Below are 11,719 nucleotides of genomic sequence, written 5' to 3'. Positions count from 1 at the left end.
TGACTGATGTATGATAGTAAACTTGCCTAGTCAGGTTGCACAAGTTAATTTGTGGTAGGCCTCGAAAAGTATGCTCACACCTAGTCTGTGAGTGTTGCTAGCCTGGTCTGACACTGTTGCTCATTCAACTTGAATGGATGCACTTCTGTTCTTTTGTGGTGGAAGTTGCTCTGAATTACAGCATCTGCTAAATGTATGAAATGTAATGTAATATTTAACGTAATGTAGCATGTGGTGCAAAAATATAAGCTGCAAGAGTATGTAGGAGTGCTTTCAACTTACTACAGCTATTCTTGTGTGGGCACAGGAGCTGTAGCAATGAGTCAAGTTCCATACTCAGCTGGTAAATTCAGGGTAAACTTGGTGGAAAAATAATTGCAATAATGAAATGCTCATGAACAATCATCTTAATGTAGTGATTATGTGGCAGATGTATAACATAGCTCTTGTACATATTGTGTAGCCTGTCACAAATGTATAGAATGTTTGTTAAAAGAAGATAACTAAAGTCTGGCTGAAATTGCAGAAAACAATTAGATGAAAAAAGCAAGCAACACTTTCTAACATTAATTATTCAGAGTTGAGCGTGAGCTGAAAATCTGGAGGATAAAGGGTATTGGTACACTCTCCACCCAACTCAGCACAGTCTGTACTTTTCCCTCTTTAGAGGTAATTAACAGCCCATGTCAGACATCTGTCACATTCAACCCAGTCCTTTCATAAGGGGTTGAATGTGTCCTCTGAGTTCAGTTTACTCTTTACCACCTACCATCACCTTTTTCCAAAGATTCTTTCATCTTAGGTGTTACATCATCTACATATCTGCAAATAAAATCTCCAGCATAGTGCACAAAATCTGACAGAGGCAATAAGTGTATTGTGTGTGCAAATCTGATCAAATTAGCATAAATGGATCGGAATACGGGTGGGAGGATATGTGATCAATAAACTCCACAGAGAATCTGCCGACATATTTGGCTTGTTACAAAAAAATCTAACAAATAAGCAGTTCATTTTCACAGGCTTCAGCACTACTACATTTCTCCTAATAATAAAAGCACAGGATTTTTCCTCTCTAGTAGTTAACCTCTAAGAAAAGAACAACGGTCAGACCGCTGCCACAGCACTAAAGTAGATTGCATTCATTCAGGGCACATCTCTGGAGTGCAAAACCAACAAGTGAAATGCATCAGGCATTTAGCAGATGGAATTTAATAAATGTCACCACCCAGAACAACATTTTCAACCAGGAGCAAGGCGCAGGCTTCTAAATAACCAAGCAGCGGGAAGCACATCACATATGTTAATCTAGACAGCCTAAATGTATGAAACATATGCCTGGTGTTTGATGGGCAAGAAGTCAGGCCACAGCATGAACGTGTAACTGATGCAAACATTATATTCTCCTCTAAGTCATCATGTTTTATCAGTGTTTCTCCATCTACGCTTTGCATTGTTGTTCTGCAGCCAATAGTAGATTAATGCGAGAGATATAAACATGTGCTTTCAGCTCCTGAGAATATTACTGGTTAATTTTATCTGCTGATGTAATGTACTGCTTTCCTACCAATTCTCATTATGTGTCTTGCCTCAGTGAGAAGCACTAATCAAAGCAAATTGCTGTGGCAAGCAAAACCCTCTATTCGCCTGCACTAATTTAACCGCAACATACCATTCAGTGCTGCTCAAACCATATAGTGTGTTGCGCCGTTTTGAATGCCACACACACTTCATGCAATGAATTCAAACCAAATTAGAAAGGCCAACATCTGAAAATGAATTCGTTGTGCATCTCCTATTTTATCATCCCAAAGGACATCGCATTAATGCCTTGTGAATAAATTCAATTCCTGGAAGTTTGAACATCTGTTTGGAAACAGTTGAGAACATGCTGTGTTTTAATCCTGCTTTACCACAACACGGTCTCAGAATGATACATTCTCAGAATGATCTTAAACCCATGGCATTTTTGAGAATATAATTGCTACATTGTATATACATGCATTTGTGATCCGTAACGCTGAAAGAACCATGTTTCATAACCACAGAGAAGCCAAAAATTTAAAAACGTGACCCAAAATACATGATTAGAAATGTAAGAGCCAGATTAAAAGAGAAAAAAAATGCCTTTGAACAATTTACACAATATGATTTCACATGAAGCATTATTATATTTTATGATTTGTAAAAATGGCCACGTTAAAGAAAACAATGCAGTTCAAGAGCTCCTTTCATATATGCGGTCTCATTACACCTGCACAAGAATGGAACTAGGTGTTTATGTTTCTCTTGAAAAGGAAATAAATGAAAAGTAGATATCATGATTACACTACAGATTAGTACAATACTGCTACATGGAGTTTCTTGTGTCTTGTTAATAAAGAAGTGTGATTTGTCTCAGCATTGCTGTGTGCAATAAGATACTTTCTATTGTGTGAAAAAAAAATCCAGTGATACCACTTCAACACCACTCCTGAGTTTCTACATTAAAAAAAACAAAGATAATGGAGAGAAAGCAGACAGAGCACCCGAGTTCATGAAAGCCTATGATGTTGCCCAGTGCACTAGCACACATCTACATTTTGCCACTCAAAACAAGCTCTTATCCATTCCAACACCAGGGCATCTTTCAAAAGACACAAGCTGCAGAATTTTCTCTCGAAAACATCTGAACTGATTACTTTGGGCAGGGCATTTGGAGGTCAGTAATAATTTCCAGGAAAGCAATTACTTCAGCATGCTGCCCCAGCTTCTGATTAATTACGCTGAAAAGTCTGTGGACGACAGAGCCAGAGAGGGAGAGTAACATACTGTTCACACAGTGCAAGTAATAAACCAATGAATTAGTTCAATTCTGCTTTTAGCACATTTAAAAAAAATCCAGCCTCTGTTCTATTCCTTGTTCAGTGCTGTGTGAAAATAAGTGAAGAAAGCAGCAGCCCTCACGGAGGGCGAGAAGATGCCTCTTGCTTTGTTTCAGGCGTCGTGATCGCAGCAATCAGCGCCGTACCTGAGAGAGAGACGTCCAGTCACTCGGTATTGATTTTTTTTTCCTCCGCTGAAGATGAACAACAGGCCAACTTCACAGTGGTTTATAGTGACGAATTTGTCTGTCTACATTGCGGCGCTCTCCGTAGGTGGACATAAAACACATAATGGAAAAAACAACATCCACAGTGGGTTTTTACATGAAACAGTCTGGCACCCCGAGTTGCCTTTACAATACCGCACTAAGATTAACGACTGCCTGTGAGTGCCAAAGTGGGAACTTTTCAGACATTCATTTGCACATTTAGACACTAGAAGATCCCCTACACACAAATAAACACAAAAGGTTACCATCACATCTCCAAAGCATTACCTGATACATTCATTATTTATCCTTGTTATAGTAATGTGTTTATAACTACTAATAATCTATAGCTGCTAAAGTGTATAGTTAATAATAAATGTGGCATTTTACCTTTGTACAATGTCTACTTAGAGCTTCATTTGACATTCTTAATGTTTGATTTCTTCTTTAGTGTCTGTTCATGGCAAGTGATCTTCACATTCTGTTGGTATGGAAGGTATGCCATCTGCCAAATTACTGGTAGAGCATGTTAATCCTTTCAAATATTCTCACGGCGCCACCTAGATACTTGTATGCTCTAACAATCTCGAAACACCACCATTACATCATTGAAAAAGTTCTGATACTCCAATTTATGTAGTTAACCATCAGTCATGTATCTAACTGCAACATTTGTTCACTAATTTCTGCCTATGCTGAAAATAGATAATGGCCATCTTAGCTGTGCATGAAAGCTAGATAGCTAGCTAACCAAAATCATAATAGCAATAATATAGTAATATACATTAAAAATGCTGAAAAAAATGTATCTAGGTGCAATGCTAATGTTTCTCTAATGGGCTATCAAAGTCATGGGCTAAATTGCATTCTAGTTACATCTGACCTGTACAATGGACATAAGTGAGAGAGAAAATGAGTCATCCAGAATGCAACCGCGACATCCACATTAAAATTGCTGGCTAAGCTGAGAACAGTCTACCCAGCACCACAGAGAGAAACATTTTCCATCGTGCCAGTGAACATTGGTCCAATAGAGGGAAACATTTTCCATCTTGCCAGTGAACATTGGTCCAATCCTGTTAATCCTTAGACTGGGCAAAGTAGCTAACAACATCACTTGGCACAAACTTCCAAACTGATGACTCACTGCTTGGTTCACAGCCACAATTTTCATTTCATTTATGCTGTCATGACTGCGGCGTCTTAGCCGGTTGTTTTTCTTTTCCCTGTCCATGTGCTTTTGTTTTCCTTGTGTTCTAGCCCTGCCCCGCTCTCCGCCCTGTCTCCGCCCACCTGATTGTCTCGACCTGCCCACCTGCACACCTGCTTCCCATCACCTTATCAGCCTAGCCCTATATCTCCCTGCTTGTCTCTGTCTTGTTTGCCAGTTCGTCTCAGTTTGCTGTTTCGCTACTCGCCGTCTGTTCTGGTTTGCCTGTTGGTTTCTTCGCTTTGCCTGATTATTCGTGACTAAGATATCTGGACCTGATTTGTGGAATGTTTGCTGTGTTTTTCTGGTTTTGGACTTTGCCTGTTTTTTCTGACTTCGTTACTCATTTTTGCCCTGTGGTTTTGGTCGCCGTGTCTGCCCGGTTTTTGACTCTGCCTGCCCTGACTTCGTTTTGTGGATTACCCGTTCGGATTATTAAACCTGTTTTTGGCATCCATCTCCTCTGTCTGCGCTTGAGTCCCTGCCTGAGTTCTGACATATGCTTTATTTACCCATGAAAACCACACTGAGATTTGTTTTTTTTTTTCAAGGGGAATCTGCCATGTAGACACAGTTACAATGATAATATCAAAGACTTTATCAAAGACAAGATGCATAAACAGCCAATGGGAGAAGTTTTAGATCTATACAGTGGGTTAAAAAGCTCTTTGTTTTGCTGCATCAACATCCCTTTCACTAATTAGATTTATTAATAACAAAACTTTGGTGGCTGCTTTTTTCCATCAAAAAAGACAGATGCATGACATGAACACCATATTAAACAGTTTACCCAACTTTACAGTCTACTGAATTAGGCCTCTTTTAAATCCTGACACAATATACACACTTGAATAACCTAAAGTGATACTCCACCTGACCTGAGACTGAGTATTAGACTTAAAATATCTGCCCTACATGACCCAAGCATCATCTCTAGCAGAGGTTCTTGTCAGACGTGTGTCGGATATGAAACCTGTATCTGCAACCATTCCTTCCTTTCTGCAGGTTCTGCCATTAACAGTGCATAAACTCTAATCATCCTGTTATCAGTTCTAAAGATTTTACAGAGGTCGAGGACACTTGAAAGACAGAGTAACATCAAAGTGGACAGCAACATTACCAAAATGACACCCCTGCACCCAAGGTCGTACGCCTTACGCCTTCAGATGTTGTTTTTTTTTTCTTTCATTGGACCCTGTGTCTTTTATCCGGCCTTTAATCATAGATTGAAAGCTCTATAACTATGTTTCTGGCTCTAAGGGGTTTTGCCACTGAGGAATAAATATTTGTACACTACCAGTGACTGTGTCCATGTTTAAGGCTCACAAACTCCAGATAATGCAGCAGCATTCTTTTTCATAGGTACTGCAAATAACAGTGAGCTGTTTGGGTACATCACCGATGCATTTAATGCCTGCTGATTTCTGCACTGTATGATTTCACTATCAGCCTGAAAAACACCCACTTATTCAACCCTTGTTAAAATATCCATAGACAAAGTGACCTGCATGCCTCAGCTACATATACTAAGGAAAATATAAACACATTTGAGAACCTTGGCATAGTTAAAAATACTGACTTGATTGAAATTTAGAAGAATAATGACAATAACTGATGTGTTGCTAAATAAGTAAGGGCCTGTATGAGTGCGTAGTGATCTTATTGTTTCAATGAGTGAAACAAGTTCTAGTCTAGAAATGAATGCAAACAGTTTTGCAGGAGATACTTTGTGTGGGAGTTCTTAAACAAAGAGATTATACTCAATTTAACCAAGTGCACATGCATAATTAACCTCGCCCTGTGTGGAAATATTTTCCAGCTCAAGGCATGCTTTTTTCTCTTGAATGAATTGTACAGATTGAAAATACTTTTGTTGTTTATGCTAATGTAAAAAAAAAAGTGTTAAGCACCATTTGCTAAATGCAGTCAGATGCTGAGCCAATCATTTGTATTGTAATGTAATTTGTTTTTTACTAGCAGATCCAGCCAACCGTTCTTTCAACCTGCTACAACCGTATTTGCTATGATCAAGTATGCAGGAACTTAAACAACTTAGTCTGAAGATTTTCACAGAACATTTTTCTTCATGGTTCTAACAATTAGCAACAATTTTTAACAAACATTTTTCTGTCAAAAACATTTTTCCACAGATATTTTCGTGGTCATTCCTGCAGCTGTCCAGTCTGGTTTACGGATGGTTCACAGGGTTCATCGCAGTCTGGTATTTTGAATTACACTGGTATAAACCATGATCTACATATGGTACAAATCATGTTCTACCCAAGAATTGGGCTCAAACAGTTGTGTTGAAAAATAACAGGTCTATGGATAATTGGTATACAGCATCAGTAAATCTGTGCATTGTATAGTATGTAGCCAAAGAGCATCTGTTGTGCAGTGAGAGCAGAATGATCAGCTACAAGCTAATTACCCAGCAAGCTAAATACCCAGTCAGTTTAATTTTGCAAAATGTTACTGCGTTAAGGGTATCAGTATCAAGGCGGAACTTAAAGCTGTGGAGAACGCAGATTTAAATGAGATACTGTAAGCGCACAGCTGTAGCTGGTTTCCTCATCATGTAATGTGGAGTGATATGAAATATGAGGTGCAGTGATTATCCCTTTTTCCTAAATTTACATTGCCAATGGAGCACATCCACTGCACCCCGTCTGCATCAGTTTACACAGCTGCAACATTTAACTAGCAACACTGACCATTTCCTATCTACATCCTATTTAATTTGGCTTAGTTTAGAAATTGTTTGTGGTTGGCAGCCAACACATCAAACACTTCCTGCTTTTGCCAGAGGTTGGCTTCAACAATCAATCAGTCGAGGAGGAGGCAGCAGGCAGACACAGGGTGGGAAGGGCAGAAGTGTCAGTGCAGTTAAGGCGCAAAGAGAGAGTGGAGCTGCTCCTTTTAGTGATATTTTAGTGAAATGTCGATGGACACAATTAGTCAGTGGTTCCCAGTCAATCTTACTGTGTTTGAATGCAATATTTATTGGAACATGTAAACTCACACTGTATTCACTAACACAGGTGCTTTGTTGTGTGTATGCTTGCATGTGTGCATGTTTTTGGTTTGTTCCAACATGTGATGACAGTAAAAGCCTGCTGCCAGAGATCAGTTGCAACGTGTCTCTTTGTTAATCAAATCAATCAATCAGACCAAAGGTATAATTGCATATTAGCCGTCACAAAATCATACGGTTTATAACATTAAAAAATCAGTCCATTTGCTGCTCATTTGTTTTGGCTGGATGCAGTAATCATATATGCATGTTTTTTTCACAGGTATAAAAGTATAAAATGCAACACAGAGGTGGTTCCACAGGTGGACAAACACAGAACAATCTACAGAACACTAAGCAGACATCAAACTGCAATATGGGAAAAGTCAGATATGTGTAAAATGATATATTTAAAAAAAAGTCCTACAGATTAAATTGGCACTTCTGAGGAATCAAACACATAACAGCTATACTCCATTTTCAACAAATCACATTTCCAGTCAATACTCATAAAATGGTTGGTTGTCTGATGGGCAATGCGTTCATAGCACTATAGAGATTTCTGGGTATTAAATGCTAATTGCTCATTGCCATAATTGAATAGTGAGGACTTATTTCTAGGAATGCATTAAGGAAAAGAATGCCTTCTGATTATGTATGTTTGGCCATTTTGATACTAACCTTCCCACTGTTGGTGGAAAGCAGCTGAAAAGCCTTTAAATCTGAACATTTAAAGTTAATTACCCTGGCTTATTGCAATGCTGTTTCCATTCTCAATCCATTTGTTAAATTATTTGTGTCTGTAAACACAAATTGTTTTGCAGAAACAGATTAAAATATGTTCAGCTCAGTGCACAGTGACAGGCCATTCAAAACAGGCATGACCTCGAGAGTGGTGGTCTCTTCTTTTTCTTAGTTATCATCTTTTCCACTTTAACATGGCTTACATGAGTTACATCTAATTTGCTACAGCTTTTTGTCATGCTGAATTCTGTTATTTTTTTCCTCTATTAAATGTATTACAGGCTATAATGCTAGGAGTGATCCTGGGAAAAATAATAAGCTTCACTCCTTGGAAGATAATCAGCCTTTAACGCCATGGTTTCCTAGTTACTTTACTGTGCAAAGTTAAACTACCAGACATCAGCTGAACAGACAAGAGAATATTAAATGTGTCCTGCAAGCACCATCTCTTTCACAGAGTATGACAATTTCAAAGGAATAATGATACAATCTGTTGTAGTCAATGGACAGCAATTAAAAACCTTATTTAAAAAGTCCATGTCCATGAACTGGTGTATCCAATGGACGATTGTGCTTTAATTCATCATATCTTGAAACTACTCTGAAGTGTTTCTCCCACACTGACATGCAGCTGATAATGAACTTTTTTGTACAGATCTTCCAACTACAATGCAAAGAGAGTCAGCCACAACTTACAGATGCTGCTATTTATCTGTGATAGCATGGTACGGGGGGGTGGGGATGGGGGGGGGGGGGGGGGGGATTTGAGTGAACTATTTAAGATCTGAAAAGGGATTAATAAAGTAGAAAATGAAAGCTATTAAACTATCTGTTCTGTCAAAAGAACTGGAGGACACAGCGGGAATTACTTTAAAGTAAATGTCATATTGACCCTTGAAAGTATTTCTTCTCGCAGAGAATAATAATGTATAGAATGTGCTGGGATTGGTTGTTGAGCCAGTATCTCCGATGTCTGTGAAGACCAGACTCAACAGATTATCAGGGAAACGGTGAGCTAAAATGGACTGGCTGGCATGTGTTCATTATTGTGCTGTATTATGTTTTTATTTTTAAAGGTGCATTGACATGGTTATTGCTGTAATTTCTAAGGAGCATGACCATTTACATGGAGCTGTGAAAGCTGTTGTGGATATAAGGAAGATGTACCTTTACCACAACCCACAAGACAGGTTTTGCAGAGACTACCATTGATACCCCATTTAGGGGTATGGCACTGTAGGTGTTGCAAATACAGAGGGAGGGCCAGTCCTTACATTTGGAATGCAATATTAGATCACTAAGCTTGGCAGGGTTCAGTTTATAAATGTAAATCTTGGCAAATTTTGTTAAAAAATAATAACAAAAACACAAAAAATCTATTGTACTTGTTTGTGTGACATCATGGAAACAGTGTATACATCACGCAAATAAATGACCACAAATGCTGGAATATGAAAAGAAAATGAATGTCAATAAGTGTCAAATTTGAAAAAAAGGGAATCTTGCTGAGCCAAAATGCTGTATAACAAGCCATAATCTGCTTTGTGATATGTTGGTTGCACCTTCTGTGATATGTTGCCAAGTATTTACAACAATTAGTCAGATAGTTGCTTAAAATTGTACCTGAATGCATGCATCTGCCATCTTGACAGGGGGCCAGAAGTCGTGCATCGTGTGTGAGAAGGAGATGTAGGCATGAAAACAGCAAATTTATATCAGTGCAGTCCAAAGACATCTCACTAAAATGCAAAATAGTGATGAAACTGAACACAAGTAGAACCCTTTGGCGCTCTTGGTTTCGTGCATTAAAAAAAGAATGGCCCAGTATGAGACTGGTGATCCGTCAAGGACACGCATCAAACTACTACAGAAATCAGTTTAAGCTCAGGCGTGACTTCCATTATGACATGACACCTTTGACTGTTTTCTTTTTTTTTTTTACTAAGCTCCATTAGGGTATTGATGGAGCAAGAACACCAATAACTGCACCTGTATATAATTTTTCATCAAAAAATAAAGACAAAAAAGTTTGCTCATGTAATCAAATGTGTAAATAAGCCTTGATAAGAACCTCTGCTAGGCAAATTAGTGACACTAGTCCTAATATGCAAGCCTTGAATTTGCCTGTTTGTGCAGCAGGTAATCCATTATTTATAATTGTCATTAGCGAAATAATCTTATTAACAGTCAGCAAGATTTCAATGTTGATTTGTTCAATCTCACAGGAGCTTGAATTGTGATGTGTAATTATTTCTGGGGGAGAAGATTATATTCGGAGAGAGCCCTTTTATACATTTTAAATTCATTTTGTGTGTCTAATGGGTTTCCAAAATCTCCTCAAATGAGGTATGCTTTCATAACACCAGGTAAACTTTCTCAGACACAGCATATTCAAAGCCTCTTCATCTTGAAATGGAAAAGCTTCAGAAATTAAGAATGGATACTAATTAAATGTAATAATATAAACTCATTTTAACAGGAGGTAGAAGAACAGGAGACAGTGGAAGAATCAGAGATAGAGCTTTGTGTGCTTAGTTACTTTGCTTGCATAACCCTCTAGAGCAGTATTGACTCAAGGCAGTTCGATATTGGCTCCCATACTTGGGTGATTCATCAAAACTGTTGCCAGTGTACCCACCTACTATTGAATGTATCTGTGTTTTTTGCCAATGGTTATGCAATATGAATAATCTGTATTAGAACAATTTTGATTAAATAAATTGCTGTCATATTCCATACACATTTTGGTTGTTGATTTGTATGGGTGTGCAGAAGACATTAAGGCAATTGTACCTGAACTAATTGAACCATTTTCAAATTCACATAATGTCCTGATTTACTGCAGTATTCCTTTCCTTTGTCAGACATTTGCATAGTCAGCATGATATCTAGCAAGAAGAAATCTTAAAGTTCGCATAAAACTCCCTGCTACCTTCATGGGGGGACTTTTCATAGCATTCATGCAGTATTATGACATTATAAGCACAATGGTACTAATAGGTGACTATAGTTGAACGATCCTGCATGACAATATTCTACATTACAGCAGCAAGCTACGATAACATAAAGTAACGCGGCCCTGTAGACAACTATGGCTTAACATGTATCTTGATTCAGGATTTAAATAAATAATGAGAGACAGAAATTGTTGTACCTTTGTATTAATCATTGAATACTATATAAAAACATCATATTATATCAGCAAACATTCTAGCAGTAACCTAAGTTTATTTCAGTCTTGAATGTCAGAACTGGGGAACTGAATGAAGCCAGTGAATTTAACAATAGAAGTGTTGTCCGGCAGGATTTGTCTCTGCCTGCCTATCAGGTATCCAAGCCCTCTGTAGATGGAAGCAGCCTACAAAGTTGGAGAGTTATGTAAATTGCCTACAGTTTTAATTTATCCATCTTTAATTTTACTTTCCCAGGTTTTTAACCAGTCATTTAGGTTTTACCCTTTATTCTTATTTTATATTTTGAGGTTAAAAGAGCTTAAGAGGCTGTATTTCAGCAAATTACTTTTTAAATGGCACGACATAACTTTATACTGTAGTGTGAGTTGAATATTGAGATGGTCTTTTTTTCCACGCAGGGACAACACATCCCATTTCAGCAAGAGCTGTCTCCGCCGGAACATTGTTGAATGCTGCTTTCAAACAGGCATTTTCAAACAGGAATG

This window comes from Megalops cyprinoides, chromosome 20 (assembly GCF_013368585.1).
Source record: "Megalops cyprinoides isolate fMegCyp1 chromosome 20, fMegCyp1.pri, whole genome shotgun sequence".
Lineage (NCBI taxonomy): Eukaryota > Metazoa > Chordata > Actinopteri > Elopiformes > Megalopidae > Megalops > Megalops cyprinoides.
This window is presented reverse-complemented; position numbering follows the sequence as displayed.